Source organism: Branchiostoma belcheri, unplaced genomic scaffold, assembly GCF_001625305.1.
Source record: "Branchiostoma belcheri isolate BF01 breed outbred unplaced genomic scaffold, Haploidv18h27 scaffold247, whole genome shotgun sequence".
Taxonomy (NCBI): domain Eukaryota; kingdom Metazoa; phylum Chordata; class Leptocardii; order Amphioxiformes; family Branchiostomatidae; genus Branchiostoma; species Branchiostoma belcheri.
In genome coordinates, this window is record NW_017803851.1 from 11,012 (window position 1) to 19,871 (window position 8,860).

Sequence of the window (8,860 nt, forward strand, 5' to 3'; positions counted from 1 at the left end):
CGATGAAACTTCCGCCGCCTAGCTAATATTTTTATTACGTACTTTGCGAAAATCAAATTTTAATCTCTATATATGTTTCCATTTCTTCGGGCATAAACATGGCATTTTGGACCCTCTGAAGTGATGGTGGCCTCCCTACCTTTCTGCGCATTGCAATTGACCGCCCCCTTCCCTGTGATTTAGACCTAGGCGCCCCCTCCCGTATTAAACCGCTAAGAAATTTGGTGGGAAAGTTGCCTTTTTCTCATTTGGTGGCTCTACTCAGACTGGAAGTAGATGATTCCAATGATAAGGGGGGTGGTGTTGATTTTTAAAGCTGCTTTCCTTTCCTCTCATTTTTCGATAATTTTCAACGATTTAACTTCTAGTTCGCCGAATTTATATTTTCATATATATATATATTTCGAGAAAGATAGATCGTTGGATATACAAAGTTTATATGGGTAGACATAAGTTGTAGAAGGCATACCCCCCTTTTCAAGTCTGTATGATCCCCTGTGCTGTACGAAGGACCATAGGTACAATGTGACAGTAGGAACATGGCAGGAACACAAGGAACGCCAGCAACGAAGGGAAATGGGTGTGGAACGAATAGAAATGGATATGGAACGGTGAGAAATGGGTGTGGAACGTGACGAGAGATGTCCTTTCGAAGGCTTTTCGCATTGTACCTATGGTCCTTCATACATACTACGGAGGCATACGTCGTGAGGTCACTCTTTATACTTCATGCACCTCAGCACTCAATACCGGCGAGCAAAGCTCACAATCAACAAGATCAGGCGTTTTAAGTGTCGTCACCTTTCAACGGTAGGTTTTTGACACGTTTTTTCCTCACTACTTGCACGTAATAGCGAGATTGTAACAAATCTCACCGTACCCTCATGTTCCTCATGTTTAGCACATATTTTTGAGGTTATAGTGTAGTCGGTCATTCCGAACTATGTCCTATGTTCGACTCCCGTGTAAAGAAAGTAATTGACGTCGGGGCAAAAGTAGTCACCCAGATGAGACTGTTTTTATCGTACGAAAATTGGTTCAATAAATTTATGACGTTACATTCTAAGAAACAGTGTCATGTGATCAGCACGACATTTGACGAGAAATTGTGTAGAAGTGTATAAGTTTCCCGTGCAGGGTGGGAGGGGGGCATGCGTCCAGTTCCTGGACATAATGTCCAGACAATTTTTCGATTGTAAGATTTACGTTGAAAAGATACTTATCGTGAATTCAGATACATTGAAAGATATTGATAAGGAACAGTATCATGTAGTTTTTAGTAAAATCAGTGTGCACTGTGCTGGAGTAGATTGTTGAGAGCGTCTCCAAAAAAAAATATGCACGACCGTAAAATATTGTAAGAGCCCCTTAGTAGCTCGATTGGACCTTACAAAAAATGATCACACTGGCTCCAGACGTGGATGTAACTGGTTAACTTAGACAGGACTCAGACAAGTGTATGTACTGAGATTTCCATGTGCTTAGACCCCAAACTCCGGATCATACCATTCGAACCCGGGGGTGTACTACTTTTGCTACTATCGTACAAGTTGATAAGATAGCGATCTTGGATTCGAATATATTAAAACAACGGGTTGTAGCTAACAATCAGCGAACCAGTCGGCAAGACGTCACACCTGAACTTTTGTTGTAGATTTTTGCTTTTTGTTGGTACTACTAAGATGTTTTGTGAACAAGACAATCTTTTCTTTCTGTTTCAGTGACGCTTTAGACTGTCCTCTGCTACATATGCCAGCGACACTATAATATACAGAATCTTACAGTTAGCAATTGTAATTTTTACTAATGTATGTTTTAATGTATGTGCCCAGGGATACCTGAAAATCAGACCAGTGGGTCTGTGGTATGCCCTGGTGAAATAAATAAACTTGAAACATCAAGTAGACGGTCACTAATACTTTTCGAACCTTTGAAAACACCCTTACTATTAGTTACTCTTACCCTAGCCATAGTACTAGCACTAGAGCTAATAGTAATATGTTCGAAAAATAGGAAGAATATACATGTAATAGGTATCTTTTAAACAATTGTAATGTTTTAAAGAAGGGTGGTATCTGAATATCGTTTTCAAAACAGTAATGCGTCAGAACTGAGTTCTTTCTTAGGCTATATGTCTTACGCCACTAGCCTAAAGAGGAACCCTTAACCCTAATCCCAACCCCTACAGTACTGGACAGACAGTACAATTACATAGGGCCATAGAAAAATTTGGTTAAATACACTGAAGCAAGGATTCATAAAAGTACTTTTCCGCATTTCAATCTCAAAAATTCCTCTGCATCAGAAAGCCAGAATGGTCTGCCTCCCAAATATACAAAGAAAACAGGGGGTTGACCTGCTCAAACTACAACAACAGCTGATCACAGTACACAAACCCTACTTTTGACCCAATTTTCTCATGTATTCATCCGCTCCATTCAGGCAAGACCTCATTACTCAGGGGGGGGGGGTTAAAATCATCTTTATTCCATACAAGATGAATGACATATTAAATACATAGCTAAAAACCTAGGACAATCCTTTGTCTCATGTTTAGGTAACAAGAGGAGGACGCAAGGTGGACAGACAAAAATACAATATACTAGTCACTGTGTGCATCGGACGTACAGACGTTCTCTATTAAAAATTGCCATATATAATTATAATTACGGGTACATTATATAACAATTACAATTTAGAGTTCTTAAAAAGGCAGCAGCTAAATTTTACATCTAATTTTTACAGTAGAACAATCCTGAAGTGCATTCCCAAGCAGGCGTGTTTCTGGCACAATAGATTGCATAAGATGCACAAAGTGCGCACTTTCCAAGTCTACTTTTAAGATGTCTGACTTCACGGTCTTTGTGACTGACCGGACAGAGTGACTTCAGCTTTGCAATGTTCTCGCCATTGATCCACCCTCTGCTTCCTACTTCAACTGTAACAAGAGTATGCCCACTAAACTGGTGAAATCAACTAAACTTGACTTAAGTAGGAAAGTTTAGACCTTCTAGCCCAAAAGTCTCCAAAATGGACCAGAATGTTCAAGAGAAAAAATATTTGTAGCTTCGCATACCACGTAGTGGTATGTAGAAGCTACATTGTATTTACACATGTTTCTTCTTCTTCTCCTTCTCCTGCTGCCATTTCTTTCAATGGGTTCAATTCCTTCATTTTCGGGCCAAATGATCTTAAACTTGGTATGAGAAAAGAGTTGGCAAATACCCAAATTCCTTTTTTTCCCCATTTTTTTGATACATGCTTTTAAAGTTTTTTATTTGGGATTTTTGGCTGTTTACATAGGAAAAGGTAGCAGGGCATGTGTTGCCATATTTGGTGTGGGTTACCATATTTGGCAGCCACCTGGTGTTGCCATATTTGGTGTTACCATATTTGGGCAGCCATCTGGTATGCAGGTGTGCCCAGTGATTGCAGTTGTGGTTGCTGATTGGTTGGGAGTTAATTGAATTATCTGCACCTGGTGTCACATACTAATAATAGAAAAAGTTTGCTTTTACAAGTGCCTTGAGTTGTAAATCGGTGGAAACATGTCTCATAACCTACAGTTTTACATACCTTGCTATTGTTTTTAGGTGGGGGATTGAAGCTTAGTATTTTAACCAGATTAGCTGCAGATAGTGTTTTTGTCAGGCAGAGATTATGATTATGGGGGTCCTCCGTAAACGTTTCGCATAATATCTGACACAGTTTTTACATAGCTGCAATCATACATGTACATGGGCACCTATGTTTAACTTAACATATGCATGTATAATTCTTCCAAGTAGTTTGGAATACAATTTTGAACATTGGTGAGTATTTTGTGTGCGATTGTATGTTCTTTTAAAAAGGGTATTGTTATTATATATGGTACAATCTCCAAGCAGATACAGGGTGGCATGGGTATGTAATCTTTAAGCAGATACAGTTTGTCATGGATCCTGTCAAAGGTGCGAAAATTTGTACTGATGACGGGGTGATCCTTAATAGCACTGTATGGGAGTTTTGAGAACACTTTTACTGAAAAGCACCGTATGGGGGTTTTGAGCACCACATGGGGGTTTTGAAAACACATAATACTGAAAAACACAACATGAGGGCTTTGTGAATACACTAACTGAATAACATTGTATGGAGGGTTCAAGAACATTTTACCGAAAAGCACTGTATGGGGCTTTGAGCACTACATGGGGGTTTTGAAAACACTTAATACAGAAAAGCGTGGGGGCTTTTTGAATACTTGTTACTGAATAGCACTGTATGGTGGGGGGTTCGAGAACATACTACTAGTATTACTGAAAAGCACTGTATGGGGGTTTCGAGAATACTTGACTAAAAAGTACTGTAAAGGTATTGGGGACTACATGGGGGTATTGAAACGATTCATATTGCTATAACAAGGAAAATGTTGATATATATCAGTCCATTTTGGAACGAGGAAGGAGCTGGACAGAAATACTATACTTGCTCCCAAGCAAATGTCTGCCTGATGTGGCGAAGCTACATACTACATTTGCTCCCGAGCAAATGTCTGCCTTTCTAGTTTCAAAAGTTTTAACTATGGACTACAATCGGCCCTCTACTGCGCAACGGAATTGTGACGTATGCCCCAGAATGAACTGCACCCCTCCCCTCCCCTCAAACTCATTAGCAGGTATAGGTTTGGTAACTTGTTTCACAAATATTATGTATGAGTGCCTTTTGTTAGATGATAACCCAATTTGGGGAATATGGGTGCATTGTTTGGAGGTTTTCTTTGCAAAAATTGTGATATCAGCATGATATACACTACTATTTTTTATGGGCAGTTTGTACAATGGCTAATTCAAAGTTGTCAGAAATAGCTTGGAAAGCTTGGATGCCTGCAAAAGTGGTATAGGTTTGTTGAAAATGATGAACTGACTGATTTGTAAAGGTTTGTAACATTGTAATTTTTATCAATTAACAGTTGTCAATCAAAATGTGCCCTGCCTGGGACCCCCCCCTCCCAACGGCATACAGAAATTAGCATTTCTAGTGTTTGTTAGAACCAAAACAAAGATGGATTTTGCTATATATGCCATGGATGTAGTACATGACAATGTTAACTGTGATAGAAAAAGGATTTGGTGTGTGTAGAGAATTTCCGGCTGTTTATTCTTAGGCAACTGTGAATTTGGGGTTTTCCATAGGCACAGTATGTTGAGGTACCTGGTATAAAAGTCAAAATAAAAGTGAAACCTACTATTGGATTGTTGCAAATTCTTTTCAGAGTAGTAGACTAGATTATGGTGAGTACTTATCTAGAGCTGTCAATAGACAGGCCCCTGTGAAATGTGGAAAAAGTCATGTGATGGTAGGTATGCTGGCACGCTGCTGTACAGGCCTTCAGTACAGGGGCCAGGCACTGGGTATGGGAATATGTCTCATTTCCAATGGGAGCTATCAATGAACTTCATCTCTGAGAAATATGATCATACCCCTTCAGTGTAGCAGCTAGGGGGGTAGTTTTTCCACAACTCTCAGAAGGGTCGACGTCACAATTGCGTTGTGCAGTAGAGGGCCAAAAATGGGACAGTACAATTACATGTACACCATAGAAACCTATAGTTAAATACAAGTTTAAAATAAATAAACCAGTCTATATAAATAAGGATTCATAAAAAACACCATACAGATTATTGTTGGAAAAATATTGATATTACTAATGCTTGTAATTATTTACAGCTTAAACCTACAAGGTTGATATTTTGTGACAAACTTGTTTGCCACCTAATGGATCATAATGACCCCCTGCGGAACAGCGGAAGTCGTCACGGGTCGTTAAAAACCGTAAGATCTGAAGATTTTTCGAGAAAATCTGAAGCTTTTCGGGAAAATCTGAAGATCTTGAAAAATCTGAAGATGGTTTCAAAGAATCTTAAGATGATTTCAAAGAAGCTGAAGATTGTTTAAAAAATCTTCGGTTTTTTAAAGAATTTTCAGATGGTTTCAAAGAATCTTCAGACGGTTTCAAAGAATCTGAAGATGGTTTGAAAGAATCTGAAGATTGTTCTGAGATTGATGTAAAATGATCTTCAAACAACCTCACGATTTTTCAATGTATCCTAAAATTTTTGTCAGAACTTTCGTTAGTATTGATTAGTACAACATAATTATGGTACAAATTCGAACTGTGATTGCCAACAAAAGAATTGGACTTACCCAAATTTTCAACTGTTTTTTGTTTTTCTACTCCAGTCTTTGTCAAGGATTGAGCAATCCACCGCTTTTGTGACGTCAAGTTATGCAGATGAAACACGTGATTCCGTGAGCAGTGGATCATAAGTTGCAGAAAGTCTGTGGCGCACCCCGTCTCTGTTGAGGGATGGTTGTAATGCCCTGATGTAGATGGCCTCTTTCATCCCCTCGTGTGAAAAAGGCCGGCTCGGAATGCAAGAATTTTTTTTGAGACTGAATTTCCAGGCCTATTAATATTAGGCCTCGTTCAATAACCAAGTGCCTTGAAACCCCCATGTGGAACCATGTCTGCCAGTCAGGATATCTCCCGTGAACACTAACTGCAAAAAGTTGCTTCCATTATGAAATCTTAGTGATCAGTAATGTTGAACAAATGACTGAACACACAGAACACGGTATACAAAGTTATTTATTTTTGTTCTTTCATATCTTCTTTGAATCTGGAAGACTTGATTGAGTACATCATACTAGCATCCTATCTATTATTGGTTAGGCCCCTAGAGAAACTTACGGCCAACGCCTCTAAGACATCAGGAGATCTAAAATTGGGAACATCTTTATCCCGTTGCATAGATGCTAACATTGACATACTGACATTACTGTTGTCAGACTGAGAACAGTCTGTTATGAATATTGGAGGCTGTGGTGACAGGTTTCCATGGTGACAGAGGGTCCTGAGTTGCTATTGATAATTCTGGGAATGGTTCTCTCGAGTTAGAGGTGTATGGCCATAAGCTCTTGGGGAGAAGGCTCAGTCAGCCTCTGACAACGAGAGACTGTGTAACAAAGGTTAACATATATGTATTCGTCCTCCTTCCCTCCAGATCTGAATCAACCTTGATCATGTCTGGCCCTCCACCACCCCCCACAATCAAGACCATCGAAGGAGCACCCAAGGAGGCGGCCCTTTGCGGCCTAACAAATCGTACGGGCTACAAACTCATCCAGGTGAACGGACAAAGAATCTATGGCCGCCCACCGCCCGGCTGGGAGGGGCCTGCTCCACAGCGCGGCTGCGAAGTCTTTGTCGGCAAGCTTCCAAGAGATTTGTACGAGGATGAGCTGGTCCCGGCATTCGAGAAGATCGGCCAAATCTATGAGCTAAGGCTCATGATGGACTTCAGCGGGTCCAATCGAGGCTACGCCTTCGTGATGTACACCAACAAGGAGGATGCCAGAAATGCCGTCCGAGAACTAAACAACTATGAGATTCGTGAAGGCAGCTCCATTGGGGTGATCAAGAGCGTGGACAACTGCCGACTCTTTGTCGGAGGAATCCCCAAGAACAAAACGAAAGACGACATCCTGACGGAGATGGCAAAGATCACCGAGGGGGTGGTGAACGTAATCGTGTACCCGATGGTCACAGACAAAACCAAGAATCGTGGATTTGCGTTTGTCGAATACGAGAGCCACCGGGCTGCAGCCATGGCGCGCAGGAAGCTGATCCCAGGCCGGATCCAGCTGTGGGGGCATCAGATCGCCGTGGATTGGGCCGAGCCGGAACCGGAGGTCGACGAAGAAGTCATGAGAAAGGTCAAGGTGTTATACGTCCGCAACCTAATGGTAACCACTAAGGTGAACACGATCAAACAAGCCTTTGAGGTGGGAGAAGAGAAAACAGTGACTAGAGTGAAGAAAATCCGCGACTACGCGTTTGTCCACTACAAGACCCGAGAAGACGCCCTCGTAGCCATGATAGCCATGAATGGGAATCTGCTGGAAGGCGCCCAACTGGAAGTAACTTTCGCTAAGCCGGTGGACAGAAACACGCGGCTGGCTCGACAGATAAAAGATCAGAGCTTCATGATTCCTCCTTTCTTCCCGCCAATGTACAATCAGTTTAGTCCTTTAGGAGGTCCGATGATGGGCGGTCTCGGCAGCATACCCCCGATGGGGGGAAGGGGTCGAAGGGCAGGGGGGGGGGGGTTAGGGGATGGGGGTTGTCGGCAGGGGATGGGCATGGGGTTCTATACACCCCGGTTACCAGCCAGCTTTAACAGCCCGTATATCTTTCCACAGGGAAGCCCCAGTAAGTCCGCTGTACATTTACTCGAGGAGCTGTGCAGGAAAAATTAGTGGGTAAACCCCATGTACACCCGTGGAGTACTGCTGGGCAAGTAGGGGTTAGAAGACAATCTGCACACCTGTGTAGGTATAATGGGCTTGTCTGGAGCCATTGTAATATTGAAGATGATTCTGTTCTTTCCTTTAGTTTAATTTCAGGTAGTCTTTTCTCAATGATGTTGTAAACAGAGAACATAATGTTATCTCTTAAATTTTTAGTTTTAATGGAATAATGTATCCTCTGATCCATCATATCTATTAGTTATTATTTTTGGTATATTGAATGGCAAACAAGGAATGGTTGTTCAGAAAAAAAATTGGTACCACATCGTTTTCTATAATGTTTTGGTGCAAATAATATTCGTTTGGGTATAGCATTTTTTCCAGTTGCACCCTCCGACAATCTTTCCGTCTATTCAAGCCATAATTTCAGTAAAAAGGGTTAAAGTTAATTATCATAATTATAATATTGACACTGGTTGGTATTTCTATTCAAGATCTCATTAAGGAATATGTTTATAAGACGGCGTAAGATAATGCTGTTGCTATTTTCAGTCGCATGTTACCCGTTAAC

At 41.2% G+C, this 8,860-nt stretch overlaps 1 pseudogene; it reads left to right on the forward strand.

Annotated features, from left to right (window-relative positions):
* The first annotated feature begins 707 nt into the window (after positions 1 to 707).
* LOC109471302 lies at positions 708 to 8,343 on the forward strand (annotated as a pseudogene).
* Positions 8,344 to 8,860: the final 517 nt, after the last annotated feature.